The 22,917-nt window shown below is 39.9% G+C and overlaps 1 long non-coding RNA gene across 1 annotated transcript; it reads right to left on the bottom strand.

Annotated features, from left to right (window-relative positions):
* Positions 1 to 6,448: 6,448 nt before the first annotated feature.
* LOC127466657 (uncharacterized) lies at positions 6,449 to 19,962 on the bottom strand. The gene is made up of 3 exons (XR_007902813.1): positions 19,801 to 19,962; positions 15,420 to 15,502; positions 6,449 to 15,093 (listed from the first exon to the last, which is right to left on the bottom strand). It is a non-coding gene; the product is annotated as an uncharacterized LOC127466657 (long non-coding RNA).
* Between the last annotated feature and the right edge of the window lie 2,955 nt (positions 19,963 to 22,917).

Consider the following 22,917-nt stretch of genomic DNA (forward strand, 5'->3'; position numbering starts at 1 on the left):
GTCTTTGACATCCTTGACCAGATTTAATTCCAGATGGGCCTTGACCTTCCTTGTCTCATTTTTGCTTACTCAGACTACCTTTCTATACTCATTCCAAGTGGCCTGACCCTGCCTCTATCTCCTGTGTGTTTCCTGCTTATGCTTCAGTAATGATGGAAGTTCTTTATTTGCCCATGAAGGTCTCTTGCCCCCTTATCCCCATTTCTAGCTCATTGGAATGCATCGTTCTTGAGCCTGGAGGAAGTGACTTGAATATAAATCAACTCTCTTGGACCTCTGTTCTCTGCAGGACCTGTTCCCTTGGAACACTTCCAAAAAGATCCCTGAAGAGGTTAAAGTGAGCTTTCCTGAAGTCCATGGTTGTAATCTTACTTGCTGCCCTGCTTCATTTGCCTGATCCTGAACTCCACAATCCCATTAGACCTTCCACTACCTGTTACAAAGGCTTGTCATCGGTGCTTTCCAGGAACCTCTTGGACTGTTTGTGCTTCATTGGGGACCAGTTGCAGCTGGACATATTGACAAGCTATGTCATTAAAAGCAATTAATTTAAATTAATTTTAAGGGAAATATTTAATATCATGTAAGACTTCTGAAACTCTCTACTACTTATGAAAGATCCTATATTTCCCTTTTGCTTTTCTGTATCTTTGGACTGTGCTTGTCCAGGATCTCCTACACCATTTCATCTGCATCATTGTGGTACCACCCTGGCCTGTGACACCCAGAAAAACAATACTGGAGGCCTCAAAATTACTTCTGAAAAAAGAAACCCACTGTCATCAGATCTGAAAATCATAAGCATTTTAAAAAATGATGAGTATTAGGGGACTTGTAAGTAAACACCTTAGGACATAGATGGTATTTTCCTTTTTTAATTCAGCTACTGTTTTCCTTATTGCAAAATGAATGCAATATAAGTTATGTTATTTTGTTAATTTTTAAGAACACATCATCTATTAGAAAGTACATTATAAAGTATGTTTTGCCAGAAATGTGTCCAATATTGCAGTGAATAATCCTGCTTTTTTTCGCCTTGTCTTTAACTTTAAACATTTACCAGTAAAAGATGAAGTAAGAAGCTCCATAAAATTTATGCACTTGGATAAAGAAGACCCCTTTCATATTTTCTGGTTTGACTTCTTTATGTATTATGTTTTTCTGAAATTGTTTTCAATTGGGCTCAAGTTCCTTGAAACGCATGAAAGTAGCATTGAAAAAAATATATTATTATGAATAGAAAATACAAGAATGAAAAGGTCCCCAGAGCTGAGATGGAAAAAAGACTGTAGGAATGGTGGATTATAGGTGTTGGTTCTCTGATCTTCTTTCTAATTCTAGTTTGACTCACTAAATAGCTTTAGTCAAGCTAAATAATCCTCTTTCATTCCCTGATTAGGGATCTGTGAGGATACTAATCTTTTCCTGCTTTGCAAGGCTTTTGAAAGAGATGCATGAACAGACCATCACAGAAGTACATGGCCAAATTAGTAAAAGTATAATATGAGGCAGCTAGTGTTTTACGATTAGGGAAAACACTCTACTCCAGTGCATATCACTTGGACTGTGGCTTCACTGTAAGCATTTTCCCTTTAAAATCTATTGCTGGAGACTGCAGAGGACAGTATATGAACATGGTATTAAAAATCTTCATTCAGTATGAATGAGGAAGAAAGGTATAACAAGAACCGACAGTGAAGGGACATTTTCTAATTAAAATATCCTGTGTATTCAGCATTTCCTGTTGTGTAAATACATATAGAGAGGGATTTATTAAATAAAAATTCATTGCAAATTCATAAGCCTTTTCAACACAAATACCAGCATTGTAAGGGAGGATACAATCTGCATACTCTGACAATTTAATTCTTTATCTTTGCTATAAACAAATGTTTAAATCACTAGTAGTCTGAAAAAGATGTACTTTTCCTGATCATATAAGTCAGCAGAAGCTAAAAACCTTTACTGGGATTAGAGTAGAGTTCACCAACATTTTCACTGAGGCGCAGTTTAATAAAAAACAGTCTTGAAGGACATACCTCCTCGGCTTTGCAGACACATATGCAGGACTACTTCTTCTGATCCCCAGCACAGCCCTCCCACTCTCCAGTCCAAGTAAATGGAAAAATAATGTTATTCTATTTTTAGACAGGAGTCAGAAGGGAAGTTAGCAGCACAAAGCCTGCAGCTATGCTGGTGCCATGCTGGGTCCCCCTCAAGGCCTATAGATTTCATGTTGCCCAGGGAGGAGTTGGATGGCTTCAGGGTGATGGCTCCAGTGAGATACTTGAATGTTTCTATGACAGCTGTGCATTTAGACAACAGTTAAAAGACTTGGTGAGCTCTTGTATTTCATTAATTTCACCACTTGCAGCTCTCTCCTGTACTCAAAGGCTTGTCCCACACCCTTCTTGATGCTCAGGTTTTGTCATTACATGGTACTAAATGCAATGAATCTCTGGAAAAACCTGGATTAAGGATCCTAGAGAGCTTACTGGCCTTTGCCAGACAAGAGCTCCCCGTTAGGAGTGACCATATGCTCCCCAGGAGAGTTGGAGACCTGGGGCAGCAGTGCCAGCAGCAAGCTCTCCTCCTAATTAATTGTAGCTATACTGCAATCTGTTAAGGAGTTGTGTGATGGTAACTGAACAATGGTAACTGGCACTCACTGATGACAGATCATAAGATAAATTACGTGTTTGGCTGTCCTACTATTGAAGGGAGAAAGGAAAAAATACCATATGTTGTTTTTAATCTCTTTAGAGTTGTTTAATGTTCCTCTAGCACAAAAATTATTTTTTAAGAGTACTTTCCTCTTCGGAAATACTTTGCTATATATTATTTCCCTTTCAGCCTGAATGCATACTATGCAGTACCACATCAGATACTGTTTTCTTTTTCAAAGTATTGTTGTTTAGTAAGTTTCAAAAATAATAATTAAAAAAAAGTCAAGGAAATTATACTGCACATGATACCTAGGAAACTTGCAGCAGGAACTCAGTCTTCCTTTAAAAATAACATTTAACAAAGAGAGCTGAATTAAAGCTTTGAGAAAGAGTGTTCTAAATTTGCCTGGGGCAAGACCATGAGGAGAGGCTCTCTGGCCATCAAAAATTCTCTCTGAAACCAATTCAGTGCTGAGATTTTGCAGTGGGGGTGAACAAGAGGCACCTGAATGGTTACATAGGCAAAGATACACGTATTGGGGTTCCTTGTGAGTTACCTCCACATACTATAAAAAGAAAAAATATCACCTTCTTTTTCATTGATGTTTTATTGGTCATTATGAAAAAAATATGGTGACCAGTGGTTAGTAATAATAAGATCTTGCTCACTTTTAGTTTTATTAGATTAGGGGAGCATGGTGGAGAGACCACCCTAGGAAGCTGCACAGATGGCAATTATTATGTATTCTTTTTTTATCTGGATTTAAGTAACAGTGACTGCTTATTTCTCAAGTTAATGCACATGAAAGAGAGAAGACAAAACCAAGATATTGCAGATATTAAAGTGGGAGAAAAAAATGCTGAGGAACCACCTTTTTTTGCAAACGGTGCACACTGGAAAAGCAATAAAATGACCAACATGGGCATATATCACTGGTGCAGATGTTTCCTTCTTAGCAAGGGCAAGTTTATCCATAAATTGCAGTGAGCAGAATATTGTTGCTGAATTGGAACCACAATAAGAAAGAAGACACACAAGAAAGACGAAAATAAATGGCTTGAATATCAACATTTGATTTTTCAGGAAGAAACTCCTGATATCAGGATCCCCTTTAGCTCTCCAGATCTCAGGCACCATTTCTTTGCTAAGAGTGCTGCATGTCTTCTAAAATAAAGGGAATCAGGCCCCCACAAGCTATGGTGCGGAGCTGTGGAGATTTCCAAGGACCTCCAACTCACCCTCCCATTTGCCTGCCAGGGTAGGAGGGGACACTGCCTGTGCAACCATTTGTCTCTGTACCCTACATTCTAGCAGACCACTGGTCGGAAAATCTCTGTCAAAACTATCTTGAAGTTCTATTTGGAGTTTTCTCTTCACAAGATAGCACTTGCTTTGGATGGAAAATTTATAATTTTTTTTCTTCCCTCTAAAGACTAAGTAGCAAAAGCCAAAACATTTTGGCCAGATGTGTGGAAAAAAATTCATTTGGCACTGTTGCCAATGGCTTGTGGGAGTCAATGCTTGGCTGTCTCATGCCTCTGCTGTCCTCACCAAGCCTCCGAATGATGGTATCTCCTGAAATGCACTGTGGCAAAGGTTCTACTCTGGCATCTCTGCAAAGAAGAGCGAGTGCTTGGGGGAAGAACCTGGTTCCAGGAGCAAACAGCAGAGACCCTCCACAACAACATATTTGAGCTATGCAAGCAGCTTTGGCACTGGCAAATGGCAAAATTTCAGGTTCAGATTTTTGTTTAAAGAGATAAAAAGAGTACTTAGGAGAAACAAAGCACCTTTCCAAGCAGCTCTGGTTGAAACCTTTTTCCACCTTTGTTGAGAGAAGAAGGACAGTGAAAGAATCTTTTTGTCCCATCCGATCATAGCAATGTTCTTACTCAAATGCCCTAAAGCTAATTTTCTCCGATCCACTATGCTTGTCTTCGCTATAGGCTTCCAAAGGCAGCAGCAAGGTAGCAGATTTAGTTTTTCATATGCTGAGATGAAGACTTCATCTTCTATTTCCTAGCAACTGCCTCTGTAAACAACTACCAGGTGAGCAGTAAAACTGGTTTGAGAACTAAAAACAAATTGACATTGTAAATAAATTACTTTTGTACCTGAAGTGGTTTAAGAGAAGCAAAAGGAGAGTTAAATCCAAATGGAAATAACTGTTTTTTCTTTTCATGAAATACACGCATGTAGCAGAGTAAAGCACTAAGTCCAACCATCTTTTCCTAGCAGCATTCACCAATTTTCCCAATATAATCTGCAAAATTAATCAAGTTTAGTTATTTCACAAAGGCAGAAATACTGCATATTTTGTCTCATTTTGATTTGCTTATAGTTTCTCCATATGTGTATGTGCTTCCAGTTTCTATGTTTGCTTCTTGGCTCACCCAGCTCACCTCTTGGCCACGGTGCTGCAGCATCACTGATGCCAACCTCACCAGTGCATCCACTTGTCTGGCTCAGAGCTCTTTGAGGAATTTGCCTTTTCTCCCCCTCAGAGCTCTTTGAGGAATCTGCCTTTTCTCCCCCTCATGTCATGACCTGAAGGGCTACCCAGCCTGCAGGTATGGGTTTGTAGGATTGTGTAATACATAAGCACATGGAGGCTTTACCTTTTAAATTTCTCTGCTTTATTACAGATCAGAGAATCACAGAATCATTAAGGTTGGAAAAGACATGCAAGATCAAATCCAACCTTTAACCAAACACCACCATGTCAACTAAACCATTTCACAAAGTACCATCTCTACTTGTTTTTTGAACACTTCCAGGCATGGAAGTCTGACTGGCATCACACCCAGCAAGTGTGAGGTGTTTCAAAAAGTGAACTGGAAGACATGGTGCCAGACATGAGCCAGTTCTGCAGGACAAAGTGCTGCTTCATTCCTGGCCTAATGTCTATTACCCCATGCACACAGACCTGCTCTCAGCCTCACCTCAGTCCAGAGGTCATCACTGGAAGGTCTCTTACAAGGCATCCTGTTGCTTATATAACTGTTGGTTTGTTTGCTTTCTGAACAGGAATCCTACTGTCCCTAAATAGATTTTATTTTTTTCGAAAGCTCTAAATTCAATTATCCAGTAGCATCATCCAGCTGACAACCATCAGAACTGAAGCACTGAGAATATTTTCAGAATGAGAAGTAGAAGTAGATTTACTATTTCTTCATGCTGCAGTATTTTTTCTCAGATGTTTGACACAGCATTGGGAGGGAATTAGCTGACCACTGCACAGCTTTGGCCTTCCTACCTCCATGTTGTTGATTTACCATCAAATGTTGTTCATTTGTCATCTAGCAATCTGCCTAGTGTAAATGAAATGTAGTATTTTTAAGATAGTGATATTTTTTTAACTTTCCATATCCTACCTTTTGGTAATTTTCAGGTAGAAGCAAGATCAAGATGTCTTTAAAATTTGCACCATTTCTGTTTGTGTCTAGATCTTCTGCAATGGCAAAATGAAGAGTTACACAATCCCACCTCCTTCCCTTTAGAAGACAGAAGCATGCCTGAGCTGGGAGTGTTACTTTCCATTTTCATATCATGCAAAAGAGGTTAGCCTGGGGTTTCTGCTTTTAGGTTTTGAGTTGTTTGGGGTTTTTTTCCATTTTCACAAAAAGTCATATTTAAGAAAAGAACAGATTCTTTTTGAAAAGGGATAACTGGTAAATGTAGGCAAAAAATATTTTCTGTAATTTTCTTCCCATGCAGCTCTTTTGCTGGAATATAAAGCAAAAATTTTTCAGAACTTACATTCTGATGGAGGAAAAACCCCAATCAAAAAACAAATCTCAGGTCATCTGTTTTTGCAACTTTTGCACAGACAGCATTTGGCATTCAGATCCTCCCAGAAATCCTCACAGTATTTTTCTCTGCTCCAAGCTAGCTCCTGCTTAATTTTTTTTTTTTTTATGGCTTACAGCAAAATCAAATTGAAGGAACACCCTTTCACACCTATAGGCAAGCCAATTGCCAAAATAACTATTTTTCCTTCCTTGGTCAAGGCTAGCAGCTTGCAGACTTTTAACATGATGGCCACAGAACAGTGACACTGATTTGTGAGGTGATGGGAGCAACCATAAAGGTGGTCTGGTTAGAAGGAGACAAGTACTTAGCAGAAGAAAACATCTGCTGGAAAAATGCTCTCAGAAGAAATGCTTGCCAGCCTGGGAACCAGGCCTGTGAACCAGCTCAGCTGGCATCTTTGAAGTACAGCTGAATACCTAGAAATTGGAAACATCCAGAGATACCATTGATAACTGCAAAATCAAGGAACTGAAACAGCAATTTTTTATCAGAAAAGGTAAAAAAATAGCCTGGAAAAAAGGGGAAAATGTCCTGAGAAAGTATGAACTGGTAGATACCATAGACTCTTCTATCTTCAAGGAGAGGATAACAGTCTGTGAACACAAAAACTGGTCTAAAGGAACAGAAAACATTATAATCTATTGGCTGCTGCAGGTGAAAAACAGAAATTAACAACATCTATTGGCTGCTCAAAGTGGTGATGTCCTATGTACTCTGATGTCTCTGTGATATAAAAATGACTTATATTTTATCCAAAATGCAACTGTTCTCTCTCTGACGACTTCCTGTGTTGCACATACTTTTCATTCCATAAACATGTTGAATTCCTCACATGAAATTTGTATGAAATCTTGGACTGTCACTGGGATGCCTGGCTGACCCCTGTTTCCATCTCTGAAGTCAGACTCTCTCTGTTACATTGTTGGTCCCCTATGGGCCCACTTCTGGGGTCCATTTAGTTTGTCCTCCCACTTCTGGATGGTTTGTCCCCTTCTAAGATCTAATTTACTTAATACTGATATTATAGGTTCATACAAGTAATCAACAATAAGAATAACTGCTGTTACATTGTTGATACGTTACTTCACTAATGATAACTTTGCAGTAACCTCTCATAATACATACCTACTTAGTTGTTGCTATAATACTGGTGGTCACTCTAGTTGATTGTTGCTATACTATTGATAGATTCTGTACTATTGATTGCTGCTATTATTGATTGCTGACATACTATTAATTGCTGAGAGTAATTTTTAATAACTTGGGAGATACATATTCCCCATTTTAATCATAATTTTCTAATGCTGATTTTTGTCATAATTTGTGGTAAATTTGGAACAGGATGCCCAGGGAGGCAGGTCGTGTGCTGGTAGCTGAAGGGCTGCTCCTGCTTAGAGCATTCCTCAGAATTCACCCTGGTGTCTCCCTAGGGGGCTACGTGGAAGTGCCTGCTGGCTTGATATCAGGACAAATGCCAGAAGGCTTACAGATGTGGCTTTGTGCCTCTAGTCAGCATGGACACTGTGCTCTTTCCCATGCCTGCATTCAGTGTCACAGTGAACTCACACTGTCACATCAGTAAGTCTAACAGGGTGTTTCACAGCATCCCCGCTACCTTTGCACTTGGTACCAGAGGGTAGAAGGACTGCCAGAGGAAGAATAAATATTTAGGGATCTGTAGACGTTGCAGAAATAGGGTGCAGCAGAACAGAGGATTAAGTAGAATCTGAAAAAATAAAACTGGGAAAAGTTAGAGGTCGTTATTGATTTATGTTTTGTCAGTAAAACTACTTTGAGGGTTATGCTGTGAATGCCCCTAAAAAACCACATACAGTATATACCAATATTTACAGGCAGTGACTTGCTCCAACACTTTAATGGAAAGTAAAGTAACAGATAAGAGAGGAAAATATGATTTTTTTTTTTCCTGAGCTTACTCTAGCCAGAAGATAAAAGCTGTAGATCCTAAGGAGAGAGAAAAAACATTGATATAAAAGTCAGCATTAATCCAGGACCTGAAAGCTGTACTTTCACACTGTACTGCAGTAGATGGTTCTTATTCATCAGAGAAACAATATATATAAGCCCCCATATGGCAAAGTCAGCTTGTGGGGTTGATGGCTTCTAAGTTAGAAGTGTTGGGGAGGGATGGAAATCAAACCCCAAAACAACTGACAGTTTGGGAACAGCAGAAATTTAGCAAATAGTTTCAAAGCTTCAGAAGGTGACCTTATGGGTGATACACATAAGACCAGGACACACTGATAATATGTGAGATAAGTTCACCCTTATTGTTCCTGATTAGAGACAGAGATACAAAGTGGATCTTTGTCATTCCAGTAACCAGTGTGCTATGGAGCCTCTCTTCTGCCAAAACAGTCCCATTTTAGAGGAAGCATCTTGACCAGTTCATACTGAAATGAACTTCCTTTAGATCATCCTACATGCAGTCTGATCTGGAGGAGACAATAGGAGGGATTTGAAACATGCTTCCCAAATCCAGATGGAAGACTTAATGGATGGGAAGAATATTTTCTTTTTTATTATTCTTTGGACTTTATCCATCATTTTGGCCAAACATACTCAACTCAGATTTGGAAATTGGACTGGTTCTAATTAAACCAATTTTTCAGGGAACAAGGTATTTCATAAATATTATGAACAGTTTCCATGCAAAGAAGAGAGAAAGCTAGATAAAATAATTAAAAGCAGACCAGAAATCCAGAGTATTTATGAGTTGTATCTTCATCCAGGTTTGTTCTGTAACCTTCTGCAGTGGATCCTTCTTGCTGTGTTTCACAAAAGAATAACCAACTACCTGAACTACATCTGAGATTTAGATACCCCACTCAGGGTCTCCACAGGGTGTTGGACAGTGTACACCAGAGCTATGCTGCTCTGCTCTGTTCCCAGACCTTTACCCTGTCTGGGAGGTTGGGCAACTCCCAGCTAAGTTCATTTGATGCACACTCTCACAGAGTATATTTCTCTGAATCCAGTTTGGTGCAGCAGAAAGAACGATAAAACCTCGTACATCTGCTGTGCAATGGAAATATTTGATTTTAAGACAGGTATCACCTCTAATGTGTTGCTCCTCTAACAAGCCTACAGGGAAACAGTCAATAGAGGCATTTTCTCTTGTTCTTCCTTCACCAATTTTCTCCTGTATTTCCAGTCTTCAAGAACTAATGAAAGGACATACCAGAATGCCTAATAAAGTGCAAACAAATGAATTTTTCTTGTTTTACAAGGTCTTTGGTGATAAACACCAACAACAGGTCTCACTTGAGTAATTTACCAGCCATTGGGTAAAACAAGAATTCCCAGGCTGGTGGGAACCAACTGCCCACTACAACAGCCCAATGAGAAACACAGTGTAGTCCCCTTAGCCCACCAGGTATAAATATCTGTTTGCCATATGGCTCTGTGAAAGGAGAGTTAGATAGAAATTTTTTGCTGTAATTCCTCACTGAATTTTGGTAGCAAAATAAGATTCTGTCATATGCTGACCCTTTTGGCAAAATAGCATATGACCTGGTTATCTTTTTCTGTTGGCAGTTCAAGGTCTGATGATATTGGGAAGAAAGGATGATCCATAGTGGGACCGGACATTTAGGGTCTGGGGTGGCACTGTGCCTATATCTGCCTGAACTTCGTTTCAGTTTTACATGTGTAAGAAAAGTGGTGTCCATTTGGCTGCCTGGCAGAAGGACTGTTTAGAGTTGGATGGCAAGGCTGAAAGGCACCTTTCATCACCCTGTGAGAAGAAGCAGATAGGATATGTCAATGTAATTTAGTGAGGGAAGCCACATTCTTTTTCCAGCTCCCAGTGGACCCAAAACCCAGAGGAAGGATGAAATGAAGCTGGGGAACTAGGTTTTATGAAAGTGCCTGCAATATTAGGAATTTCCACAACAGTTTTAAGAAATCTGAAAGGTTTTGTTGTAATACTCCAGACTCACATAGAGCTTAGGAAGGAAAATGCACCTGATCTCCTGCTGCCAAGATTGGCTTGGGCTATAGCCCAAGCTATAGTGGCTGTGGATGTTTTCTTGATCTTGGGCTGCGTCGACTGATCATATCCATGAGTCTGTGATCCAGTAGCTGCCCTGCTGCTGTCCTCTGTGCCCATTCCACTACTTGATTGCAGCTTAAAATAATGATCCACCTTCCTTTCCTTTTGTTGTACCTGTATTTTTCAAAGCTTCTAAAGGAAAGATAATGTTTTTCCTTTCACCATTAGGGAAACCTGAAGTTTCTCTTTCTTTCTATAACTAACATTATTCTGAAACCTCTCTCACTTCTCTTCCAACTTTCTTTTACTATTAATATAATGTGTGTACTTCCATCTCAACTGCCGTTTTAGTCTGAAAAGTGACTGTGAAATTATTTTTATCTGTAATGTCCTCCCTGTAAGAATTCAGTTGGTTTTTATTTTAGTGACAAAGACTAAGTAATCTATTTCTTCACTGATATCTTGAAAAGAAACTTATTTATGTAAAGCTTTTCCATTTTGTTCAGACTTATGCAATTCCAGAGCCTGTTCATGTAAATAAGAAATGACATAGGTCCTAATTTTTGGTTGTCTATAGCCCTGAAAGATGTCAACGGATCTGAACGGACAAAATTTGTCATCTTGGTGCTTATGAGTTTACAGAAGAAAACTAATTCTCAGACCACAGGTCGAATCTGCAATCAATTTAATGACAAGCTGCTTATTTGTGTGCTGGGCAGATTCAGTTCCAAAGTATTGAAATTTCCAGTGTCATTGTGGTAATAGTTTTCCATTAAGACACCAAAGTTTTTAAAAGTCTGGGAGGTTAAATTCACAGCTTTTTATAAACTTAGGCAAGGCCTTCACTTTTCCAACATGATGCAGAAAAAGAGCCCTGAAGCCTCATGTGGCATTACTGAAGGCAGGGCTTCTACAGGGTGGTGGGGATCACAGAGTCCCTGTGTGCACCATGTGTCTCTCACCCACTGCCCTCTGAAAAGGGATACCCCTCTGCCTTGTCAGATGTATAACTGATGGTCTTTATTGAAATGAAAATATAAAGGGATAAAATTGGGCACTGTCTTATTCTTATACAACTGTCTCTGTAAGTGCATTTTGGAAGTTTTCCTGATGCTGCGAGCTTGACACATTTCTGGCATTTTTAATGTAAGGCACGTTACACACTATCATGCAGTGAATATGATAAATTATTCCACTTCAATTTGCTAAATTCATTGTAAAATGTGTTTTATCTGAATGTTTTAGTTTTGCAATCCCTTTTAACAACTGAGTAATAGACAGTACTATACGTTTTTATTTCATAGAATCATTCACTTCTGATGCAAGTCATTAAGGTTTATGATTAATAAGTATATTGATGCTGCTATTTGCTGGCTATCATGTCTCTTTGTAGGAATGATCCAATGTTCAGAGTTAATTTGCCGTCTCAATGTTTTCCATAATGGATGATGTTTCACACTGTGTTTTAAGTGATGTGACAGAAGACCAAATCATGGGAAAAGACACTCAGAAGGACCTCAGAAGATCACTCACCCCTACTTTGAGGAAGAATCAACTGCACTTCTGCCATGACTCATGGGTATTTACCAAAATATCTGTTTTTGAAGGTGTCTAGCAGTGGAGGTCCCAGAGTTCATGTGGTAATAAAACCAGTGCTTCACTGTATTTCATAGTTTTTCATTAGGGCTTTCTTCTCATATTCAGTCTGAATTCCCTTTCTACAATTAAACCCATTCATTCTTGCTTTCTCTGTTCTATGAATACAGAAAAAATGGTTTTACCCTTCCTCTGAAACATCTTTTTTTCTACATGCTCAAATACCATCTTGTTCCCTCAGACTCTTTCTCTGTGCACTGAACATCTCTTCATTCAGCCTTTCTCAGAAATCCTGTTTTCTGGTCCTCTGATCATTCTTACCACTTCCCTCTGCAGCCTCTGTGTTTGCTTACTGGCTCTCCTGAAGCAGAGTGCTCTGAGCTATATTTGTAATAGAACTGAACTAGCACATTATGGTTTTAAATTATTTTAGGGAGACAGCAGTATAAGAAGAAAACCCACCAACATCTTAAAAAAAAAAGAACAAACAAAAAAAAACAAGGAAGGAAAGGAGGATGTGTTTGTGGTAGAAGTCAAACTAACAAGGAACTAAACAAATAGTTACGTTTTCCAAGTGAATTTGATATTCACACCCCCCACCCCCAAAAATCCTATCTACAATGCAAGTACAGGAAATAAAATAGAGCTAATATTTCTAGATTATGAGGCATGTGGTATAAACTTGGTTAAAAATATCTACAGTAAGGAGGTTTAGTGATATGAGGGAAATAAAGTGTGTAAGCAACTTCAGAAAAAAAGAAATCCCCTATGTGTGAAGGAAGACTGTGCTACTCTGGGGTGCTGGGACTCTACTTCAGTGAGAGCGAGAAATTGCATTTCTGTTGCTAAATATTAATGAAATTGAACTATTCATGGCAAGACAGTTGCCATAACAATTAAGTTTTCAGAATGAACAAAATTTTACGGCAGGACCCTAGGTCATAACAAGTGACAGCACAACTGGCAGGAGAAAAGACCAAGAATGTATTAATTAATACAGTATATATATATATATATACAGCCACGAAGATGACCAGAGGGCTGGAGCACCAAGGTGAAGAGAGTTGGGGTTGTTCAGACTGGAGAAGAAGGCAGACTTTACAGCAGCCTTTCCGTATCTAAAGGGCACCTACAAGAGAACTGGAAAGGGACTTTTACAAAGGCGTGCAGTGTTAGCACAAGGGGGAATGGCTTCAAACTGAAAAATGGTAGGTTTAGATCAGATTCCTTGCTGTGGAGATAGTGAGGAACTGGCACAGGTTGCCTGGAGGTGTTGTGGCTGCCCCATCCCTGGCGGTGTTCAGGGCTGGGCTGGAAAGGACTTTGGGCAACCTGATCTAGTGAAAGGTGCCCCTGCTTATGGCAGGGGACTGGTATTTGAAGATCTTTAAGGACCCTTCCAAACCAAACCACTCTATGAATTCTATGATTCTGTGACATGTCCGGTGTAGTTTGTACAGATGGAAAATAAAGATATATTTATATGGATTTCTTTTAGATGCATTTAGATTTACAAGTGCTTGCTTTCACCAAGATGAAATGTGTATCATCAGGGCCAGAGTGGTTCATTTAGCTTGGACAGTATGATACGGTCACTACTGGGATTTCCTAGTGAGAGTCTGTCTGCCCGAGGTCAGTGAGAGACCAGACGTGGTGCTAGGCTCCCTGCTGCTGTCCCTGGCTTCACCCTGGAGACCATCATGCAACACCTCTTGCCTGTTTTTTCTTGTATAAAATGAGAAGACCTTATTCTGAGTCTGTGTCATGCCTTAGGTTCTGTGGATGACAAACCTTTTCTCCAACAGGAAATTTCTAATTCTAAAACTATCCTTCAGTGGTTGCATTGAATCTCGTGCGGGTGAAGAAATAGTTCTTACTTATTTTGGAGACGTTTGGACTGCATATGTTTATGCTTCAGTGAGCAACTGGATTAGTTTTAGGGTTTTGCCAGTGATAGCTGGTCTTTAACCATTAGTGTTTCAGACCAGTATATTGGATTTCCATAATTCCAGCTGCCATTCCTTTTTGTGTAAAGTAAGTTTTCAGATAAGGTGTCTACTCACATAAATCTGCAAGATATAATGAATGAAGGTAGAGGGAAAGTCAAGCAGGAGTGGGGGACAGGCTTATGAGAAAAGGTTAGCAACTAGAGCTCCTTGGAGAGAAGGAAGAGAATGAAGGAGCAGGAAGGCATGGGCCAGCTGGCCGGAGGATGCTCAGAGTAAGTTCCTTGAGACTCAGCTTCCTCCTGAATATCAGGTTTTGATTTTTGGTTTAGACATAACCTCTGAAAAAGTATTACTGTCAGATAGGAAAGACTAGACACACTGCTGTGGTAAGCAGGTGTTAATCATAGGTTGCATAAATTCTCAGCAACTGAAACAAATAAACAGACCACTATATAGAAACTATCTGTCTCTGCTGAGTCCTGAAACCAATATTTTAGCATGAAGAATGAGAGGCGGCAGACAATGGGATTGCCCACGCTCCAGGGTGAAAGCACAGAAATCCCCATACATTACTTCATACAACAAATTCTCTGATGAAGTGCATTGGCTTGTTCCAAATGCTGTTCATCCAGATAAAAGATGCTCTTCTAAATTTCATGTCTCTCACATGCATCCATCATAAATGCCATTGGTTCTGTGGACATGATTTAATCACCCTAATGGGCAGTATTATGATTTCAACTTCTTCCTTTAGGGAAGGTGCAAAAGAGTTTCAAAGTCCTGGTCCATTTAGCTTTTCTGGGTTATATTGAAGGAGCTCCTTAGGCTGGGGCAGACCACTGCAGGTTTCCTCTCCCGTGATAACACCTCTTCTTCTTCTTCTTCTTTTTCCTCTTTTCTGCTGTGACAGGGTTTCCAGAAAGGCAGAGCACAGTTCCATCACGGTGAGCTGAGGTTGTGCCCCATGTCACCGGAGAGATAAAAGCCACGCTGACAAGATGCTCTGCAAAGATGTTCTTCATCCCCAAGAGACCTCCAGAACAGTCTAGGTTCCTGTGGGACAGCAGCAAGCAGGTTGCACTCTTTAATACCCCACACCTCAAACATAGAGCCCTGTCTCCATTTTAAATAAACATAAGCAAATTCAGAGAATTTTGTATATTAACACAGTATTGACAGATCAGGGGTGGAGGTAACTTCTCTAGGGGCTGAAAGGTTTCCTTCTGAGGGAGCAGTGCAGCCAGGCCATTGGTAAGCCTTTGGCCCGTGCCCTGGTTTTGGTGACTCCTATATATTTGTATGCGGGAAATTCTGTTTATAACTGTGATGAGAGACACCAAAACATGGTAAAAGCTCATGACTGTAGCAAAGATAATTACCTCTTAAAATGTGGCTTGATCAGTGCCTGGAAGAGCTTTCATTTGTGGAGTTCCAAGCTGTGGTGCAAACAGTCCTTCCACCCCTGTTTTCATAACAATGAGCATAGTTAGTCAATAAACACCCTCCCTCCATCACTAAGCTAGAGGTGAAAAGTTTTTGACCAATTTCCATCTGCTCTCTGCAGGAGGGCTCAGTCCCAGAGACAACCTTTGGGCTCAGACTGTTTCTGCTTTAAAAGGTGCATACCCCAACTCCCAGACAACTGAAGATCCCTGATTAAAATACTGATGACGCACTTATTACATGTGGACAAACTGAACTAATTATTTTACCCAGAGATTCTTGAAGTGTCCCTACATCATAATGAAAAGGCTCAGTTGATATTTACTGTGTTTTTGATGCCTACATTTCATTGCTATTTCAGGTGTGCTGGCATGCTCTACTTGAATTTCACTTCTCCCCTTATGACTAATCTATGATGAAGAAGCAAGGAGAGAAGCAGCTCCATAGTGAAAAAGGCCTTGCCAAGTGAGGCAGGAGGGAAAACAATACCTCAACACTTCTTGTCTGTCATTCACCTGCCCTCCTACAATGCGAGCAATTCATTGAATATCTATTTGTGTCATTCCTATTAAAACTTTCCATCTTAAAGGGCTAAGTTCTTTCCCCTACTGAGATTTCTCTTTTATGGAAAGTTTGATGTCAATGTCTAATTCTGTTTCTGCTTCAGACTCAACCTCATACCAAAAGCTGCTTACTTAATGCTGCCAGATAACTTCAGATTCAACCACTGACTGAAGATCTCCCTTGGACCCTAATGATATTTTTCCCCATAGAATATAACTATAATCTCTAAAAGTTTTGATAAATGAATAGAGAAATAAAGGATACAGAAATAAAGGATACATTAAGTCTAGGCTCTATAATGAAGGACATAATGAAAGTAAGATTTAAGAAAAACAGATGTTTAAAAGCCAGGAAGCCACAGAGTTTCAACTCAGAAGCTATGCTGATTGTGAAATATAAGCAGGATTGGCATCAGGCTTAATCATTATTAATGCAATACTTAGTCTTCATTTTCCATCCCTGTACAGACTTGCATTTGGTAAAACACTCTTAAGAAATAAGCACTGTTGTCCTTTTTTTAGTGAGATTAAGCTTTTAAGCCTTTTCTACAAGAGCTGTTGCAATGGCTGAGACTAGAAACTTTAGGCTGCCATATCTATCTCTTCACCATTCAATTGCTCTCATTTTGCAGATGTCCTTGGAAATCTGCAGTCCTTCCTGTCAGCAGCCTCTTACATAGGAGGTGGACAACTGTTGAGGTAGGTGAAGATACCAGAATGGTAACACAGACTTGAACACGTACTGTGAGCCTGTGAAAGCTTTGTCTCCTGCTCTTCAGCTAATTCCCAGCCTTACTTGCAGGGCCTGGCTACGTCATGCTGCCAGCCAACCTTGCATCACTCCACCTTCTACACAAGAGCACTGAATCAAACAGGTAAGGTATAGAGCCATCATTTCCAGCAAATACATGAACTGAGGACTGCTCTGTATTTCATCCGTAAGTGGCACGTCATGGTCACTATCAAGACCCGAAAATATATATCCCTTGGCAGCTCTCCTCTACCAGAAGAGGCCACTTAATGGCTTCTTTCAGAGTTTATGCTAACATTTCTCTGTGGATGGCAGGAGCAGTGTGCCAGCTCAGTAGGTCCTGCTTTTTCCAACTTTTAGGACATGTCTAACCATTATGGGGCTGTAGCTGAAAATCCCAAAGGTATCTTCCAGTTCCATTTTCACAGTCCACAACCCACATTGTGAAAATCTTTGAATGCTAAGCAACATTAAAAAACCTTCACCTTCTAATAGAGGATGAAAATACAGAATAGGATGCTCTTTTTTATATATATTGTAGCTTTTTTGTATACTGCTTAGCAGTCAGAAATGAAATTACTACCTTGACTGCCTCATCAAGGCCATAGCATATTTCTTCCCTCACAGTCAGATGGTTGTGGAGCAGCATTTGCATCAGCAGTTCAAGACCATACTGCACAGTGGTGTGTTCTGCTGTGTTACCTTAGTAAACATATTTTGTGGCCTTAAACCACATTTTATTTCTTTTTAGTGCTGCATAGTAAAAGTCAGTCCTTTAATTAAAAATGGGACATTTGAAGTTGGATTTTATAGGGAATCAGATTTTCCTTTGGTACCTGTAAACTATCCTGGGGAAATAACTATTGCCACTCCAAAATCACCCTGAAGTCATTCAAATTGAAAGCAGGGTGATGCTGAAACCACAGACTGCAGGTCACTATGTGAATAGCTAGTGATCTGATGAATTTTCTTTCCATAGGAACATGCATATAAGAAACATTGTAAAAGGAAGGTTTATATTCATAGAATGATGACATTTATGTTATGCTTTACAGCCTTGGGTTATTTAAAAAATGTTATTTTAGGTTAAATTATTTCACCTTTCTAATTCTTTTGTCTTATTTGATTATTGCAACATCTTTACAGTTGTGCCTTCCAGTTGCTCAGAAACTCTCCCTCTTTCTGCTGCATCAGGTATTCTGAACTTGCACTCAGGTTTATATGCCTCAAATCCTATAATCCGTGTCTTCCTTGTCTTTTAACATTAAAAGCCAGTTACCACTACTGATTGGTTTCTGCAAAAAACTCCTGACAAAATTTGCAAATATCAGTTTGTGTGATCTTCTCCCTCTTGTTTGGAGGAGCTCTCTCACCTACAATGAAGCAATATGGTCTTTCAGGCTTCTGATGTAACCTACCTTTATAGGAAGGTCTGCAAAAGCTTATTTGAACTGTAAATTACAATCGTGGGTCCTTTGCCAGGAGTATTTACTTATAATGTGTTTGTTTTCCCTGTATCTGTCTGGTTTCCATCTGCTTCACTTCTCTGAGAAGAGCTTGGAATTTCCAGCTATGTGTAGAGTCCTTAACACCAGGGAGTTTCAATCCATGACTAGAGGAATTATATGGCTATGTGCTGCTCTACTGTAAATAGCAAATGATACTTATTTAGACATCCTGGAAAGTAAGACTGAAAATTTCTCAGGCCTGGATCTGTCTTTGGGGCAGCACTTAAAATCACTTGCTTTCAAAAGATGAGCAGAAACCTCTAAGTAAATATTTTTCTTTCATTAGTATTGATGTAGCAGTTTAAATGATCAATATCTGTATTAGTTTACCCAAAACAGTGAAGTTTCAGCTCTGACCACTTGTTTCATCAGTCTTGTGTCTTTTCTTTCTGCCTTCTGCATCCCATCCATGCTTTCTGAGCATTTTCTGTGTAAAGTTGCAGTGGAAAGGACAGCCTGAAGTAGCTGTTAGCTGGTTTCAGAGAGTTCCTGACAGTTTTCCTCTCAGAGTTATAACTGATTATTGCACTGGTTTTGTTTTCTTTGGGGGGGATATTTTAAAATGCTGTATTTTTTTTCTCTCTTTCCTGCATGGGAAAAAAATTGTTTGAATCCAAACTGAAGTTATCTGTACTGTGTATGGGAGAAGAACAAAAGAGGAAGGAAACAAAGGATGTAAATCCAGTTCCTTGCTTCTGACCTCGAGGGGAGTGGGGAGGCTCTACTGAAGTGTCTCTCCTTTCTACCTGCCCACTAGCCCACTGCTCACTCTAGTAGCTTCTCTCACTACTAGTGAGATGGCTGGCAACATTTGGCAGCTGCCAATGGCAGTGGTTCCACAGGCAGCTTGCTATATGTGGCATAAAATCCCAGTTGGTCCCGTTGCATTCCCACAGATATGCTGAGCACACATTTCTGTATTTTTCTACTGGGGTGTGGCAAGTTATCCTACTTTGAGCACAGAGTTTCTATCATTGTTCCTAATGTTTCTTTATATCATGCTACATCCAAAGATCATCCCAGTCCTTCAAAGTATTGCTAAGCACACCCACCCTGTTATGTACATTCCCTGAGGGAGGACAAAAGGTCAATTGTTTTCTGAGTGAGGCCCAAGCTCAACACTGACTGACATAACGGGCTGGGCTCTCAAAAGCCTGTGGAGCTAAGACTTGAAGTGAATAAAGCCTGTTTTCATCTTTGCCCTGCACACTTGTTCATTTATGGCAGTAAGCTGGAATGTGAACCCAACTGGCAGTGAAATTAATGTATGGGTAGGTTGATTTAAGAAAATCAGATCTCTTCCCTGTCAAGGTAGCTAGGCTGACTTAGGGTGGGCAATAGCCCTAGGTCATTTTGGCCCAATAAATGGCCTTGGTTTTGCATTTATTTTTGAGCTTTCTGTCTGAACAATAAAACTGTGTCTCAAGGGTTGGGATGATGACACTATTTTTGAGCAAGAGAGGTGGAGAGAGGTTTTATAACTATTCACACTTACTTTCTCTTCTCCCCTGCTGTTACAGTCCCTGATCAGCTTTGTCTGGGAGGTAACTAGCCAGCCAGAGGTGAAGCTGGGTCACTTTGGGATTCAGCTTCCTATGGCAGGATGCCACATTTAGCAAGCTTGGAATTTGTTGCATGGAGGGAAGTCCATGCCTTATTTAGGCCTTTGGAGCACAGGGGCTTTGCTGTGCTAATTTAGAAAAGAAATTTTGCTGCGGAAAGGGAGTTTTCATCACTTGATCCTTGAACAGTCACATGTTCCCAAAGTGTTGGATGGTGACTACATATGCACACGTAGCCGATGTGCTTGGCATCCTTTAGTATGGACAAAATGTTGCATGGAGTGGTACTTTCTGGGCTTTGTGCTTCCTGGGTTGGAAAGGGTCTGGGCTGCTCTCCATGGCTAGAAAAGACACAAAGTGTGGCCAGTCCACCTGGAGTTTGTATTTGCTGAGTTAGTGTGGTCAGTCCACCTGGAGTTTGTATTTGCTGAGTTTTGGAGTATACTTTACTCATTTGTGCATAAATGGCAAAATGCCCATGTTCCACTGAAAAGCTTTGGAAATCACTTATAATGTTGTCGCTCCAGAAGCCAGTAAAGGTAGATCCAATTTATGAAAATATTGTGTCAACTTCCCGTAGTAGATAAGTAAGTGCTTTTTGTTGTTTGTTTTCTTCAGACATTAAGTTCTCAAGACAATCTAAGTGAAGAGAGCTTGATTCTGGTCAGCTCTTCCAGAGTTGTTAAAACTCATCTGTATGTGACATGTAGCAGTGTATGTGTGGGAGGAATAAGAAGAGAGATTAGCAGAACAAACCTTCTGCCCTTACTTTGATTCAAAGTCTGGAACTACTTTCCCAACCTGACAACGAACAGCCGCCACACAGCACAAATCCCACAGTCCAGACATTTTTCACAGCATTTCCACTGAAGTTTCAGATTTGCAGCTCAGGGAGAGCCAGAGTATTTTGTAAAGCCTAGCCCTGCTAGCATTAGTTGTGTCTTTCAGCTATGAACTAGACCTTCACATCTTTTCAGCAGGGCAGTGCTGCAAGGGGCTGTGGCAGCGTAGCAGGATGGGGCCTGTGGGCTGCACCTTTGCTTTATTCCTCAGAGGAAGAATGCTGCCTTTCCCAGAGCTCTTGCCTGGCTGCCCAACCACAGGATGGGTAGGATGTCTATTGCCACACACAGGACAACTGAGGCTTGCACGCACCATCTTTTCCTGGCTGACCCTGGTGTTGTCATATTCCATGTTTGCTGATTCCATCCAGATTCATCTTGTTTCTGGCGTCAAAATGACTCTGTGGAAAAAAAAATGAAGACATAATTAGCAAGACTTAACATCAGGTTTTTAGAGATAGCTTTGGACAAAAGTTGCAAATAAGATAGAAATGTAATTTTTATTTGTACTTAACAACATTGCTTTTTTATCTGTTTTCTATACCTGTCACTTGCATTCTTCTGGTATGTTCTAGGTGCGAGAACTAGGGCTCCAGACATTTTCTGGGGCTTCTAGATGGCTCCCTAAGTTTTATATCACTCTACCTACCCCCTCTGACATTTCTTTCTAGTTAAAATTTGAGTACAAATGGAAATATTACAGATGGTTTTAGCTGGAGCCAAGTGCCTTCAGTACTTCAGGGCTGCACAGACAGCCCACTAACTAATTGTCCCTTCTCAGTCTGCTCATGTTAAATTCCTTAGACTTCTTTTGGGGTTACAAAAATATTCTTCTGTGATATATAATATCAGTAAGTTATGCTTTGTTAAGTGACACCCATATCCCCAGTTTCTTTAAAGAACTACATATAACCCATTTAATAATAACATGAATAGCAGACCCAGCAAGACATCTGCTTTGCCCAAACATGTCTGGCAGTTTCACAGAATCACAGAATATACCAAGTTGGAAGGGACCCACAAGAATCATCGAAGTCCAACTCCTGGCCCTGCACAGGACCATCCCCAAGAGTCACACCATGTGCCTGAGAGTATTGCCCAAATGCTTCTTGAACTCTGTCAGGCTTGGTGTTGAGACCACTTCCCTGGGGAGCCTGTTCTAGCACCCAACTCACTTCCTCTTTCCCTCGAAATTCCTGTGGTTCTTGTGTGGCATAGTATACCCCATACTTTTATAAGAAGTATAGATAGTGCTCATGTAAATAAAGGTATATTTCCAGAATTTCCAGTCTGGTTTATCATAGTGAATAATGATGTAATCTGAATGTGATTAATTATTGGAAAAGCAAATCTGGAGATATGGATTTAAAATTATTTACATGGAGGGCTTACTAAGATTTTTAGAGCTTAATTACCTTTACTTTTGCTATTAGTTGCATCAATGTTTCCTATCCCTTTTCATGTGTATTTCCATAAAATTCTTAAGTGTGAACATAACAGAATGTTAAAACTAACATTTTCCGAGCAGAAAAGAAGCTAATTCCTAAGCAAGGGAAGCACCTAAACACTTCAAATCCTTTGTCCCACATTGCTACCCAGGGAGTGCAGAGTGGTTTATCTCATTAGACTTCAAAGCATGACACAGAATATAGGAGATAAAAATATCAGCAATATTTTGTACTCTATAGGAGTACTCTATAGGAGATTTTGTACTTTACAGGAGATTAAATCAGGAGACAGTACCAAGTTTCATGCAAAGAGAAACTAACATTCAACTTGTCTGCTATAAGAAAAAGACCTCTGTCTAGTCTGTTCTGTACTGTCCCACACAAAAACACAGAAAGGAGAACAAACTGCAAACTCTTCTAGGTCTTAGACCTGAAAGCATAGAAATCACCACTGAAATGTCAGAGTAGACAGAAATCAAAGGTGAAGTTGACATGTGCCTTTTTTACCCTACATAACAACATTACTATGTCTGTGCTATTTGAATGCATACTATTAGAGATAAAATATTCATCAGCCAGTTCTTTTAAAGATACTGTTAGCTCTTTGTTAATTAGATGTACTATTACATGAAGCTGACCATGCAACTTCATATTCATGGAGAAAAATACTGAGATGGGCGTGAAAAGTTATACGCTGGTCGGCAAAGGGAATGAGCATGGGATGAAGCCAAAGGCGATAACAAACAAAGGTGATAAAAAA

Source organism: Manacus candei, unplaced genomic scaffold (genome assembly GCF_025592945.1).
Source record: "Manacus candei isolate 608988 ecotype Guabito, Panama unplaced genomic scaffold, ASM2559294v1 h1tg000011l, whole genome shotgun sequence".
Lineage (NCBI taxonomy): Eukaryota > Metazoa > Chordata > Aves > Passeriformes > Pipridae > Manacus > Manacus candei.